Consider the following 14,174-nt stretch of genomic DNA (forward strand, 5'->3'; position numbering starts at 1 on the left):
TTAGCACCGCTTACACCCGTACTAATTTTAAGCAGTTGTAGGCAGGTTTGCATGGTTTTGCACAAAGCTAAACAATGCTAACAGATGGTTAACTCCTCATAGCCTCACTTAGCGCTGCTTATACCCGCACTAATTTTAATTAAAGAAAAGAAAAAAGGGTAATAGGAAAATGGTGAAATGGGGGCAAGCAGGGGGTAAAACATTAGGGAAAACCAGCTAGGGATGTGCAGGATGGGGGTAGGAAAGGACCATAGCTGTACATTTCTTCTGCAGCAACAGCTGGGAATAATGTGTAGAATTTGGAATTTACAGCCTCACACCCCACAGGGAGGGGTGTTGGCGATAGACATTTGCAGAATAATGTGTGGATTGATTGCTTAATTCCACTGTATATGGGGAGAAATGTAGAGCTATGTAAGGGGCAATGATTCTTTTGTGGGATAGATGCCTTTTTTTCCTAGGTGAGAGTTGGATGCTGGGGAAAGGTTGTAGGTATGTTTAGAGAGGTAGGTTTGGCAGGATAGGTAGCATTTGCAGACAGACAAGACACAAAAGACAGCAGATGGGGTGGTATATGAGACATAAAGAGGTAAACACATTGGACGGAGATGGTGGATTGGAATCAGAGGCCCATGAGCCCCAAAATGGATACAGTGGGATTGAGGTTCACACTCATGGGCAGTCACCACTGCAGCTTCACAGCCCCAAAAGTGGCTGTGCAGGGAGCTGGACAGCAGGGTCAGCCTGCCCCTTGAGGTGTGCCAGGCAGCCCTCCCTCTGGCACAGCTTCCCACCTAACTCAGAGCGGATGACACTGCACACCATACCCCAGAACATTCTGCGGGTGATGGGCTCCTCTTTGTGCCCGCACCCAGGGTGGACGGGCCCCTTCCCCTGAGGCAGTTCCACCTGAAGGTGGTGCAGGACCAGCAGAGAATAATGTTCCAGGTTGGGTCCCAGACGTGCTGGGGCCCAGTGCCATGGCCACATGGGGTGGGACAGGGGATCTGCCGGGATCTGCCTTCCCAAACGTAATATGGTGTTGTGGTTTTCCCACATATATTGGTTAGTCATGAACACCACATTGGAAAATTAGTTATAACATCATGCATGGGTGTTCTTATTAACCCAAACCAGCAGATTTGAAACAGTTGCATAGCAAACAGAACACATGCATAAATTGAACAACAGCAGGCATTTTAACACCATGTAAGTTACATTAATGGCAAAAGGCCACCAATAATGGTATTTTAACAAGCTATGTTAATATGCAACCAATGAAATATATGAACAATAATGGAACACATGTCCCAACAATAGGTTTTGAGAACAACTTACCCATAGTATATGAATCATCATTATTGATGCAGATGATGGGTGGGGAAGAAAATAAAAAGTCCATTAACAACTGTATTGGCTTCTATTTTTCGCAACAGTACTGCTCAATACTCTACAGGTCTGCTCTCATTCTACATCTGCCTATGGCCCATAGTGTCTGTGGCACATACATACCTGTTAGACTGTCAACCTGTAATAGTATGGGGCAGACTGGGTGAACTGTTGCTACTTTACTGGGGGGTGGCTTTTACATGTCAGGGTTACATACTTGACAAAGAAGGGGCACCCTACAATGATGTGTGAGTCTGCTACTAGCATAGTTCACCTGGATTCCTATCTGTGTCCAAGGTGATTGGTAGCAGTGACCACTAGCCATGACAGCATGACACTTGAGAGACATGTATCTGGAAGTGGGTGTGGTGTATGTACATATCCTGCTGTCATATGTAGGCATGGGGTTGGACAGTGGGCCTGTTGTACATGGTGTATTGTTATACCCTTCAAACAGCTACTATAAACATTGCATTACCTGTAAGACCTGTGAAGAAATATTGGTTAGCACTATCAAACTGTTTCTACAAATATTCCAAATTTCTTGAGTGTATATAGGCACATATTTCAGTACCACTTCCTGGATTTGAACCATGTTTGGGTGTGCTAAAATGAACTACAAGGCTGTTTCTCATCAGATTGGGTTACTGGGGACCTGCTGTCTTTTGCTTGACAGTTTTCTGCCTAATACTCTGTGGGTTATACAGGTTATAGATTCCTGCCTGCACAGTTTAAATAAGGCCATATTCCCACCCTTTGCTGCCATTGGACCATTTCAAAAATGCTAAGCTCAGCTAAGCAGTGTGCAAATCCACTTAGCTGGGTTGAACAGTGCTTAAAGAGGTAATACATGAGCATTATTTAACAGTGAGCAAATCCGTTTAGCTGAGCTGACTGCTGCTTAGTATTCATATTTATGTAATGCTTACACTGACTAAGCATAACTGAGCACTGCTAACCATTTCTCACTTTTCATTTTAAAAAATATCAGGATAATGATGTAATTAATCATTACTGACATATTAGTAAGTGTATATGACTTACTTTACATGATGTCCCTCTATATTCTTTCATTACATTACTATGGTGTGTGACTATACTGTATGGGACACTTGTGTATATATGGGTGATTTCACATGTTATATGCACTCATACTTACATTGTGGATCAGCCACACTACCCTGGTTGACAAATATCAATTACTACATAATTTAAAATTAAAATAATACTTTTAACAATACTTTCCCATGTAAAAATAAAGTGCTTGTCTTGGTACTTGAACTGTGAACACCTGCATGCAAAGCCAGGACTCTAACCAATACACTATCTTGGCAAGAGAGCTTTAGATGTATATTTTTATCCATCTCCTATGGGCTGTTTAAACAATGCTGAGCAGAGGGCCATAACGTGCACATCCACTCATATATGTTTAAACATACCTTAGAATGGAAAAAAAGAATAAAAATTAATAAACCCACCTTATTTACATGTATCTGTACTCCTTGTCAGTCACAGTAAGGGAAAGCATCTATATCATAACATCAACAGCTTAGGTTGTCGAATCCTAAAACATCGACACCTAAGCATTGAAACCTAACAATAGCGAACGGCCGCATCATTGAATTCTTTCCTCGGGAAAGAATTCGGGTGGCCATCCATAAACAAAATAAACAAACACACCCAAACATAGTGAGGTGCTTTGTCTCTCACCCCCCCCTAACTAAATATACCAACTCCAAGATCGCTCTACATTAGGGATAGGGCAAATCCCTGATAACCACCACGCAAATTCTTTCCCGAGGAAAGAATTTGATAATGAGGCCATTCGCTGTTGTAAGCTTTCGATGCTTAGGTGTCGATGATTAATCATTCAACAACATAAGCTGTCGACAATTTAATAGGAATCCAAGGGAAACTGTGAAGGGACACATAGGGACAGATTTTAATTTGCTCTTACAAACCTAGGAAGGGTGACTGTGGTTTTCTAGCAAATCATTGGCAAATCACTTGGGGTTTAAGTCAGAACATACTGACAGACATTTGGGTTTCAGACTTCATACCCTTCAGGAAATCCGTGCTAATGCAAATCTTTTATTCTATCAGCTTTCCGGGTTTGTCAGTGGAATACTTAAAAAGTGTCCCTATTTTTGTTCCTTTGCCCCACCATTATTTATGGCTTTGTACAGCTTTCTTGCTCTAGGAGGTTGAGAAGTATGTGAGTTAGGCATCTGGACATTCTGCAGAAACCTGTACAGTTGAGGGCTATGGCTGTATGGCATTTTCACATGGTAGACATTTGTGTTTCAGTCTTAATACCCTTCAGGAAGTCCGTGCTACTGCAAACCTTTTATTCTATCAGCTTTCCAGGTTTGTCAGTCCAATATTTAAAAGGTGTCGCTATTTTTGTGCCTTTGCCCCCCCCCCCCTCCATTATTTATGGCTTTGTACAGCTTTCTTCCTCTAGGAAGTTGAGAAGTATGTGAGGCAGGCATCTGGGCATTCTGCAGAAACCTGTACAGTTGAGGGTTATGGTCGTACGGTATCTTCACATGGCAGACATTTATGTTTCAGTCTTCATACCCTTCAGGAAGTCCATGCTATTGCAAACCTTTTATTCTATCAACTTTCTGGGTTTGTAAGTGCAATATTTAAAAGTTGTCATTATGTTTGTCCCTTTGTCCCCCCATTATTTATGACTTTGTACAGCTTTCTTGCTCTAGGAGGTTGAGAAGTATGTGAGGCAGGCATCTGGGTATTCTGCAGAAACCTGTACAGTTGAGGGCTATGGCCATAGGGCACTTTCACATGGCAGACATTAGTGTTTCAGTCTTCATACCCTTCAGGAAGTCCGTGCTACTATAAACCTTTTATTCTATCAATTTTCCGAGTTTGTAAGTGCAATATTTAAAAGGTGCCCCTCTTTTGTGCCTTTGTCCCCCCATTATTTATGGCTTTGTACAGTTTTCTTGCTCTAGGAGGTTGAGAGGTATGTGAGGCAGGCATCTGGGCATTCTGCAGAAACCTGTATAGTTGAGGAGTATGGCCTTATGGCACTTTTAAAATGTAGGGTGTGTGTGACAGAACCTGTTTATAGGGAGTTCATTATGTACATTTAAGAATCTTACCTGATTATCATGGGACATAGAAAGTGTCCTGTAACAACACATTTAGTATACCATAATGCAAATATTTACAAACACACACTGCACATTGTTTATTTTCCTTCCAGCTTTTTTATGCTTCCTTAAGCAGGTACTTCTATATCTCACTGAATGTATAGTTGTCATTGATCTTTACATTATACATTCGTACTTAATTGTACTCCTTTGAAATTCATTTTTTTATTATACTTGTCTGTGGCTCTGGTCATGGCTGGAAAAGGTTCTTGGATTAGCCCACCTACCCAGTTAAATTTAAACAAATAAAATAAATAAGATATCATAACTACATGCACTGCATTTGTGACAACTTGTTGAGGTGGATGATCATATGCTATTAGCAACAGCAAACTGAGTGGATTTGGTAGCAGTCTGTCTTGATTTTTATCTTTCTTGGTGGACGACTTAGATGTTTTTAAAACTGCTACAATGTAAAACTTGTATGCACCCAGACCACTTGCGTCTTTTTTTCCAGGTTAGGGGTCGCCATATCAGAACTCTGGTCTGCTAATGATTGGCAGTAGATATTTTACAGTGCCAAGGTGCCAGCTCGATGCCCAACATTCAATGAAGACATGCCCTACACATGTGATTCGAACGCCACTTGACTGCGGGGAGGACATGCAGACTCCACACAGAAGGCACTCCAGCCAAGAATTGAATGGGAGAACCTCTTGCTGTGAGGCGACAATGCTACTGCTGCACCATATGCAATCTATTGCTTTCAGCCTTTCAATCTGCATCTTTGCATCATCCCACAAATATAAGTACTACAAGTGTAGCATCACTAACTGTATATCTAGGGTGTAATGATCTCTATCCTAGCTTCAATTTACAACTTCTCAGTAATGTAATTTCTTCACCCCAGTACCTTCACACATATTCTAGCCTCCTGTCTAGTTTGTAAGCTTATCTGTAGACCTATAGCAAAAGAATAGTAAAACTCTGAAAAATGTTGATTCATACTGAAATTTATGCATTTTTGGTGCAAAACAGTACACTAGTGCGCAGCTTAGAAACTCCAAGGTTTGAGATTTTGCCTTGTAGACCTTTGTTCCACAAATAGTCATGATCAACCAAATTTGTATCTACATATACCATTTTTTGCAGTCTACTTTTTACCACTATATTTAAACTTGCAGGCCGTTGTGTGTGTGTGTGTGTGTGTGTGTGTGTGTGTGTGTGTGTGTGTGTGTGTGTGTGTGTGTGTGTGCGTGTGTGTATGTGGCTGTCCCTGTGTGTACTTGCATGCATATGTATGCATGTGTACGTGTGTGTGTATGTGTGTGTGTGTGTGTGTGTGTGTGTGTGTGTGTGTGTGTGTGTGTGTGTTTGTGCGTGTGTGTATGTGGCTGTCCCTGTGTGTACTTGCATGCATATGTATACATGTGTGTGTGTGTGTGTGTGTGTGTGTGTGTGTGTGTGTGTGTGTGTGTGTGTGTGTGTACGCACACATGCGGGGGTGTGTGTGTGTGTGCGTGCGTGTGTGTATGTGGCTGTCCCTGTGTGTACTTGCATGCATATGTATACATGTGTGCGTGTGTGTGTGTGTTTGTGTGTGTGTGTACACACACGTGCGTGTGTGTGTGTGTGTGTGTGTGTGTGTGTGTGTGTGTGTGTGTGTGTGTGCGCGCATGTGTGTGTGTGTGTGTGTGTGTGTGTGTGTGTGTGTGTGTGTGTGTGTGTGTGTGTGTGTGTGTGTGAATGTATGATTCAGAGTGCCTATCCGATTAAGTGTTAAGGCACATTTCTGTATAAGTACATGCAGACAAAAACTGTATTACCTTGCTCTCCGATTGCTTGATTCTGTGCATGTGTACTGAAAAAAATTACTATATTTATAGTTATATAAACTTGGTTCTTCTTGCAGTCAGGTGTTGTCATCTCTGATCAATACTTGGCCTAGATATGTCAGATATAACAGTCACCTCCTGTTACTAATGAAAAAACGAATTAGGACCATCCAGTCAAGCAGTCATTAATGTTAAACATCCATAGTATTCAACCCAACTAATTAGATAGCACTCTTGAGTTTGTTAAAAGAACTAGAAATTAGAATAGATTATACTATTCTAAGTTCCACATGATAATGTTTAAGATATGGGTGTTTGACTGGAGATGCATAAACAATTAAATGATCTTGTAAACTCCACCAACAAACAGAAGTAAAACAAAATGCTGAACTACTCTAAAGAATATTTGTTGGTTAATCTACATTTTATCACAAATAAAATGTTATTTTCTAGATGATGCTGGTTATATTGAGCTAATTCAAGGAATGTTTCAAGAAGTTTCTAATATTATGGATATAGAATGTGTTATATCTTAGTATAAGACTCAGTCTATGTAAAATACTCCAGCCTATTGTAATGTTACTGAGTTCTTCTTGCATTTTCATTACAGTTATTATTGTTCTACATACTGAACAAGCCACTGCAGCAGAGCGGGTCCCTTGGCTGGATCTAAAAGCGATCCATGTTGATCAGTGCTCTACCTTGGTCAACAAAAGCATGGAAAAACACTTATAGTAATATGGAAAACAACTCCATGCTTTTTTTTTTCTTTTTGTACTTTGCTTGCTCGTAGTGTTTTCTTGTTAAATGGTGCTTTTCTTCCCAGACCACTGAAAAGGAACACACACTTGAACCCCTTTTGGTCTATCCTGGGAAGTAAATTAAATACATACATATGTGCATACATATACAAAGTGAACATAATGTAGTGTTTAGTTTTATTATCCACATATCAACACACTATCAGTTTTTTGAATTTATGTGGCAAAACGTAAATGGTAGAAGTCATGGGATCATGTAAGATAATATGGGCTACATAAAATATCTGTTTTTCTAATCCTGATTAATGCTGGGTAGTAATACAAGAATTTCACTGCCATTTCAACTGCAGTCAGTATTTAATTTTTGCCCTAACTAAACCATCATACATCCTTTCATGGTGACAGGAAGCAGCAGCTGTAGGGAATGAATGCAAATAATGTTATATAGTCTCTAAGGAATTTTAAATTTAACAGTTCTCTGAAACTGCTGACATCCCTTCTGTTGATTTAGGCTATAACTCAGTATTTAGATACAGTTCTATGTTTTAGTTGTGGCTAATTGTTTCTCATGTATTGGCGAGATAGGAAATGCCACTGATGAATTTACCTGGAGGCCATGCCTTGCAAATAATACAATGATCCAAACTAAACAGGTTTTAAAATGGTACTACGGGAGCAAATTGGCCTCTTGTTCACTATTCTGTACATGCACACGTACACACATAAAAAACACACTCATGCACACACACACACACACACACACACACACACACACACACACACACACACACACACACACACACACACACACACACACACACACACACACACAAATATAATAGCAGGCAATCACACAAACATGTCATAAAGAATATTGAATATACCTTACAACTACATTTTGTGCATTAAGATATATACATATATATATATATATATATATATATATATTATTTTTTTTAACTACATTTTGTGCATTAATATACATTTTGGGATATCAGTATAATTGTAGTATGTAGTGTTAGCTCTATTAAGACGGCGGCATGTACACAGGAAATACTTATGTTTTGTATGCAGTTCTGGATCCTATCTATGTAATGTAAAGTGAATGGGCTGGATTCATTAATGTCTACACTAAGTGTACATGAGTACACCATTCTGAGTGAGAGTCTATGTTCAGCCATCGAATCGAACTTCCATCAGATGACTGAATATTGAAACCTATCCATCGAATGTTCATTCAATGAATGTTCATTTCATCAATGGGGAAAGTAATTAGTTAGCCACCACTTTCCTGTGTGCCCCACCGCAGTATTTCAAACTCACCCCCAACTATATATACCAACTCTGAGACTGTACAACAAAAGGGCAGATGGGGAAGTGGTGGCCAACTAGTTACTTTTATCATCTATAAAAAGAGCATTCACTGAATGAATGTTCGATGGATAGCATTCAATGTTCAGCTGTTCGATGGAAGTTCCATTTGATGGCTGAACATAGCCCCTTCTGAGTGAGTAGACAACACAAGCATAACTGTCACTTTCTTCCTCCTAATTTTAAAAATCCAAGAAACAACTCACAGACTTATTAGGAACAAAAGAAGCACGGACGTTGGTAAATCACACCTCTGTTTTATTCATGTAGAATGCTGTTAAAAAACATCCAAATACATAAAACTGATAAGTGCTTTCCTCTTAAGGCATTCTAAGACTTCTTCAGATAACAAAAATCCATTCATTCACCCATTTTATACAAAAATAAGTCATGTGACCATTTTGCACCAAAATCTTTAAAGTGACCTAGTTGTAAAAAACAAGTGGTTGCCTATACATAGTATAAAAGGCATCGTTGCTATGTAAAATAAATAAGTAAAATAAAATCTAACACTTTATTTTAAAACACAAAAAAAGTAAACTTAAATCAAACAAGTGTCTTTTAACGTTGATAAGCTTTTAGCTTTAAAATTCTATTTATAGATATAACACCATTTAAGTCAGGGTAGTTGGGTACATTTAGGGGGTCTATATTATAACATCGAAGTCTAAAAACTTTGAATGTTATAATATCAAACCCATTCAATCGAAACACCAGAAAACCAAACAGTCAGAATAGCTAATTTTTTCCCAGGGAAAAAAATAGCTGTTCCGACAAACATACACACAACTCAAGCACATCAAAATAAATAATCTACACACATACACTTCACGAAACCCTACACTAAACCAGACATACATCACTAGCTACCCACTTACCTTAACCCAACCCTAACCCTAATGTTCCTAACTATCACACACTCACCTCACCCGCTTCCTAACCCTAACTCATCTACCCCACCCTAACCCTCACGTCCACACAATCGCACATTTACCTGACCCGCACCCTAACCCTAACTCACCTAACCCATGCCCAGTCGCACACTCACCTTCATTCGCACACTTACCTTAACCCGGTCCATAACCTTCACTCCACAGTTGAGGAAATAGCGAAGCAGCAGAAACGGCCCACTGAATACTTTCCCTAGGAAAGTATTCGATGTTCTGCACCTTTGCTATTGGAAGCATTCACTCTACTGGGTTCGGTATTATAACATTCAAAGTTTTTGAACTTCAATGTTATAATATAGACCCCATTTAGGTGTAATTGCCATATGAGTTCTTTCCTTTCTAAGAATAACCCCCAAGGACCATCTCTAAGGTTTGGACTCAATTTCTCAAGCACAATAAACTTAAAAGTGTGCTTTGGGAAAGTGTTGAGATGTCTAAACATGACATTGACATCATTGCCTGTTCTAGCAGCATATGAGTGCTTGTACATTTTTTCTTTCGGTGTCCATTTGGTTTTGCCTATGTAAAATGCCCTACAATTTTGACACAAGGCAGCATATACTACTTCTTTTGTCAGGCAGTTAAATTTACTACTAATCCTGCAAGTTTGCCCATTAATAAGGCACATGTTAGTACACAATATATCTTTAAAAAATGACATGTTCCACAGCTAAACATTCCATTGTTGTGTGTGTTATGTCTGTGTTTGTGGTCAGTTTCAAAGAAGTGTTTTAAATTAGTGCCTCTTCTATAAGTAACATTTTTTTTATTATTCAACTTTCATTCTAGGTCAAAGCATTCATGTGGAATAGACCAATTCTTGTTCAGTACCCATCTAATAAATTGATGGTGAGCTGAATACACACTGATAAAACTACAATTATAGGGGAGGGTCTCTTCTCAGGGGTAACTAAAACATCACTAGAATTAATACTGCAGTCTTACTGGTGCAAGTCTCTAGTTCCTAATAAAATTGGCTTATATGCATCATGTCTTCTTTTGTAAACCACCTCATCCATGGAGTTATTAATAAAAGATCCAGGATAACCCTATCTTAGGAACATGTTCTTAAGAGTGTTGCACTCATCTAGAAAATCATCTATTGTTGTAGTCATCTGGGCCACTCGAATAAACTGGCCCTTGACTACAGCCTTTTTTTGGTTGACTGGATGGGAGCTACAATAATGAAGAAATGAAATAGAATAGGTGGGCTTCCTGTAGATTGTGGAAACTAATTTTTTATTTATGTAGTTTTTGGTAAGTTTCATGTCTAAGTATGAAATGGAATCTATACCCACCTCATGGGTAAACTGTAAGAACACTGTAGTATAGTTAATGTACTCCAAGAACAATGGTATGTTCTCCAGGTCACCTTTCCAAAAAAATAAATATGTCATCAAGGTACCTCATATAGAGGCACCAAGAATATTTAAAGGTACTATTCAGAATATATCTTTCTTCCCATTCAACCATTACCATGTTTGCGCACAATGATCCACAGGCTGCTCCCATCACCACCCTTCTTTTTTGCAGGGCATATGGTTGACAAAAGATAAGTAGTTGTTATGCAACACTAACTCTAGTAGTTGTGTAAACACATTTACTTTGTCTTGTGGCAAATTTGCATACTTGTAGAGAAAGTCAGTAAACCAAAGTGTGCCTACATCATGAGGGATTGTGGTGTATAGGTTTTTCACAACTATTGTTAGGAAAATCATTGTGTCTTCAAATATTAAGTTGTTACATTTTTCTAAAAGAACCAGGAATCCTTTCTTAAGTGGTCTATACCTAAAATTGTTTCTTTTAAATGGTGGTCCAGAAACATAGCCAGAGGAGATGTAACAGAATTTCTAACATCAATAATAGACCTCACTAGTGGATTGTTCAAGTGTTTATGAATCTTTGGCATACCGAAAATTGTCAGTATTATAGGGTTCTTAATGGAGAGGAAGTTAAACTCATTCACATTAATCTGTTCCTGCACCAACATGTCATTTAAGGCAATATGAATCCTTTTATAAGAAACATTCACTTCGTTTTTTGACACTTGAGTATATGTGTCCTCTAAAAGAATATTTTATAATTTCTCATAGCATTGTATGTTATCCATGAGAACAACCCCTCACCCTTTATCTGGTTTCATGACACAAATGTTACAAGATTTTTAGTTACTCATTAAAGTAATTTCTTCATTCGTTACATTACTGGCTGAATGAATGCATTCTTGTTATCTGAAGAAGTCTTAGAATACCTTAAGATGAAAGCGCTTATCAGTTTTATGCATTTGGATGTTTTTTAATGGAATTCTACGTGAATAAAACAGTCATGTGATTTAGAATTACCAGAGTCTGTGCTTCTTTTGTTCCTCCAAATTTTAGTTTTTCTATTAAATTTTTGCATACTTAAATACTGAAGGGGGGTTTATAAGTGTTACCACAATGTGTAAACTATGTCTGCACTTAGTCTAATCTTTCTGAGTGAATAGAAAGCACAAAAATATGGTAGAGATGAATACAGATCAAGTACATTTAGTCTACACTTATTGTAGGCATTCATGAATCCGACCCCATACTTTAATGGTGCAAAGTTCCTGTTGGAGTGTGTCTTGTCTTCAGTTTACATCAGAGGGGCCTTCTTAATTACTCCAATAAAGAATAACCTATCAGGAAGCTGCAATGGAATCACAATAGTCTGCAAATGACTCCTACATGTATATACTGTTTCAAGAACTACCTGTCATTCAGGCTAGTGTAGTAGAGTATAAACAATTCTGTTATGTTCATGCTATCTAACTTTAGATTAAACAAGAGTGGTTTAACATTATAGTTTATGATTCCAACCTTTTTTCTCTTCATTGTTGCAGTCACTTTTAAATAACTTTTTTTGGCAATGTCAGTATTGTAGAATGTATTAGCTGGACTTGTTGCTTTAAGGAAGAGGAATATGCATATTAATTCATGAAACAATACTCTAATTCCATCATAAGCTGAAATAGCTTTCTTAACAAAGACTCAGAAAAAGTATCACCAGTATACTCTGCAGGCCCCCTCAACAGAAATATACCTCCAATACTCCAGAGAAAGTATTAGAAATATTTTGTAAATATGCCAGGGTACATGGCACTTTAATCACACAGTAGTGACCTAATATTGTAAACCACCTAGACTGAACTGAATATTTAGGCAGAGGGTATGTTTCTTCTTCTTCCTTTGGCTGCTCCCATTAGGGGTCACCACAGCAGATCATCTGTTTCCATTTCTTCCAGTCCTTTGCATCTTGCTCTGTCACAACAACCACCTGCATGTCCTCTCTCACCACATCCATAAACCTTATCTTAGGCCTTCCTCTTTTCCTGTTACCTGGCAGCTTCATCCTTAGCATCTTTTTCCCAATATATTCTCCATCCCTCTTCAGCACATGTCCAAACCAACATAATCTTGCCTCTCTGGCTTTGTCTCCAAACATTCCAACCTGGGCTGACCCTCTAATATACTTATGACTAACCCTGTCCACCCTCGTACATATCCTGTACCAGTCTTACATAGTTCTCTGACACTCCCGACTTCCTCATACAATACCACAACTCCTCTTTAGGCACCCTGTCATATGCTTTCTCTAAGTCCACAAAGACACAATGCAACTACTTCTGACCTTCTCTGTACTTCTCCATCAACACTCTCAGAGCAAACATCCCATCTGTAGAGCTCTTTCCTGGCATATATCTATATATATATATATATATACATACACACACACACACACACACACACACACACACACACACACACACAAACATATAAATCACACACAGATACACACACATATACACATACATATATAGTCTTTTGAAAAACATATCTTAGAATCAGAGTAATAACGATGGTTAGATTTTGACTTGTTCTCACTAGGATTAACTGCCTTGAAGCATGTAATGTGAGGAACACTTTGGCACTAACCAGCATAGGTGAAATATCCTATGTGGTAGGCAAAATGACCTGCTCTCTCATAACTGTATCATTTAACTTTTTTTTTAGATAAACCATATTCTCACATTGTCGTTTTTAGATTAAAGGAACTAATGGTGCATGCCATTCAATTAGTTCAGTCCCATGTTCAGTAACACCAACTGTTTGCATAAATATGAGTACTTTAAACATTATTGTAAAGAGTACTTTTCTGGGTGTGGATGATGACATATAGGACAGTATCAGGCCTCACCTTTGGCTTTACTAGATTGCAATTAAGCAGACCTGCTTCACTAAACCCATCCACATTGATTTTGTTCATTGTAGTTATCACCTCCAACTCACATTCTGCAGTTCTACTGAAGAGATAATTTACGTGAAACCAACTGATGAAAGAAACCAATGAACCAAAACCACAGATCAGCGGTATTGCAGCCAAGTAATAAAAGCCAAGCAAATTCCAAGAAGTAACTTGAACACAAATTTATTTAAATGAAAAGAGCATTTTCGCTGCTAGCAAGCTACAGCAGCTTCTTCAGAAGATACAAATGTAAAAAGCGCTAGTCTTTTAAAATACCTTAGGGAAGTGTGTAATATACATCACTTCCTGTAAAGCACACATTTTTAAAGCAAAGGAATATTCAAACACTATAGCCGGACTTATAAGTCTGGCAAACTAGTTATTTTTACATAGAAAACCATCTACAATTATTATCAAACATAGGGAACAAGATTTATAAACGCCTAGCTAAAAAACATCAAGTTAAAAATATGTTTGTTAGTTAAA

The sequence above is a fragment of the Protopterus annectens genome, chromosome 2.part2 (assembly GCF_019279795.1).
Source record: "Protopterus annectens isolate FY-2018-M chromosome 2.part2, PAN1.0, whole genome shotgun sequence".
Taxonomy (NCBI): domain Eukaryota; kingdom Metazoa; phylum Chordata; order Ceratodontiformes; family Protopteridae; genus Protopterus; species Protopterus annectens.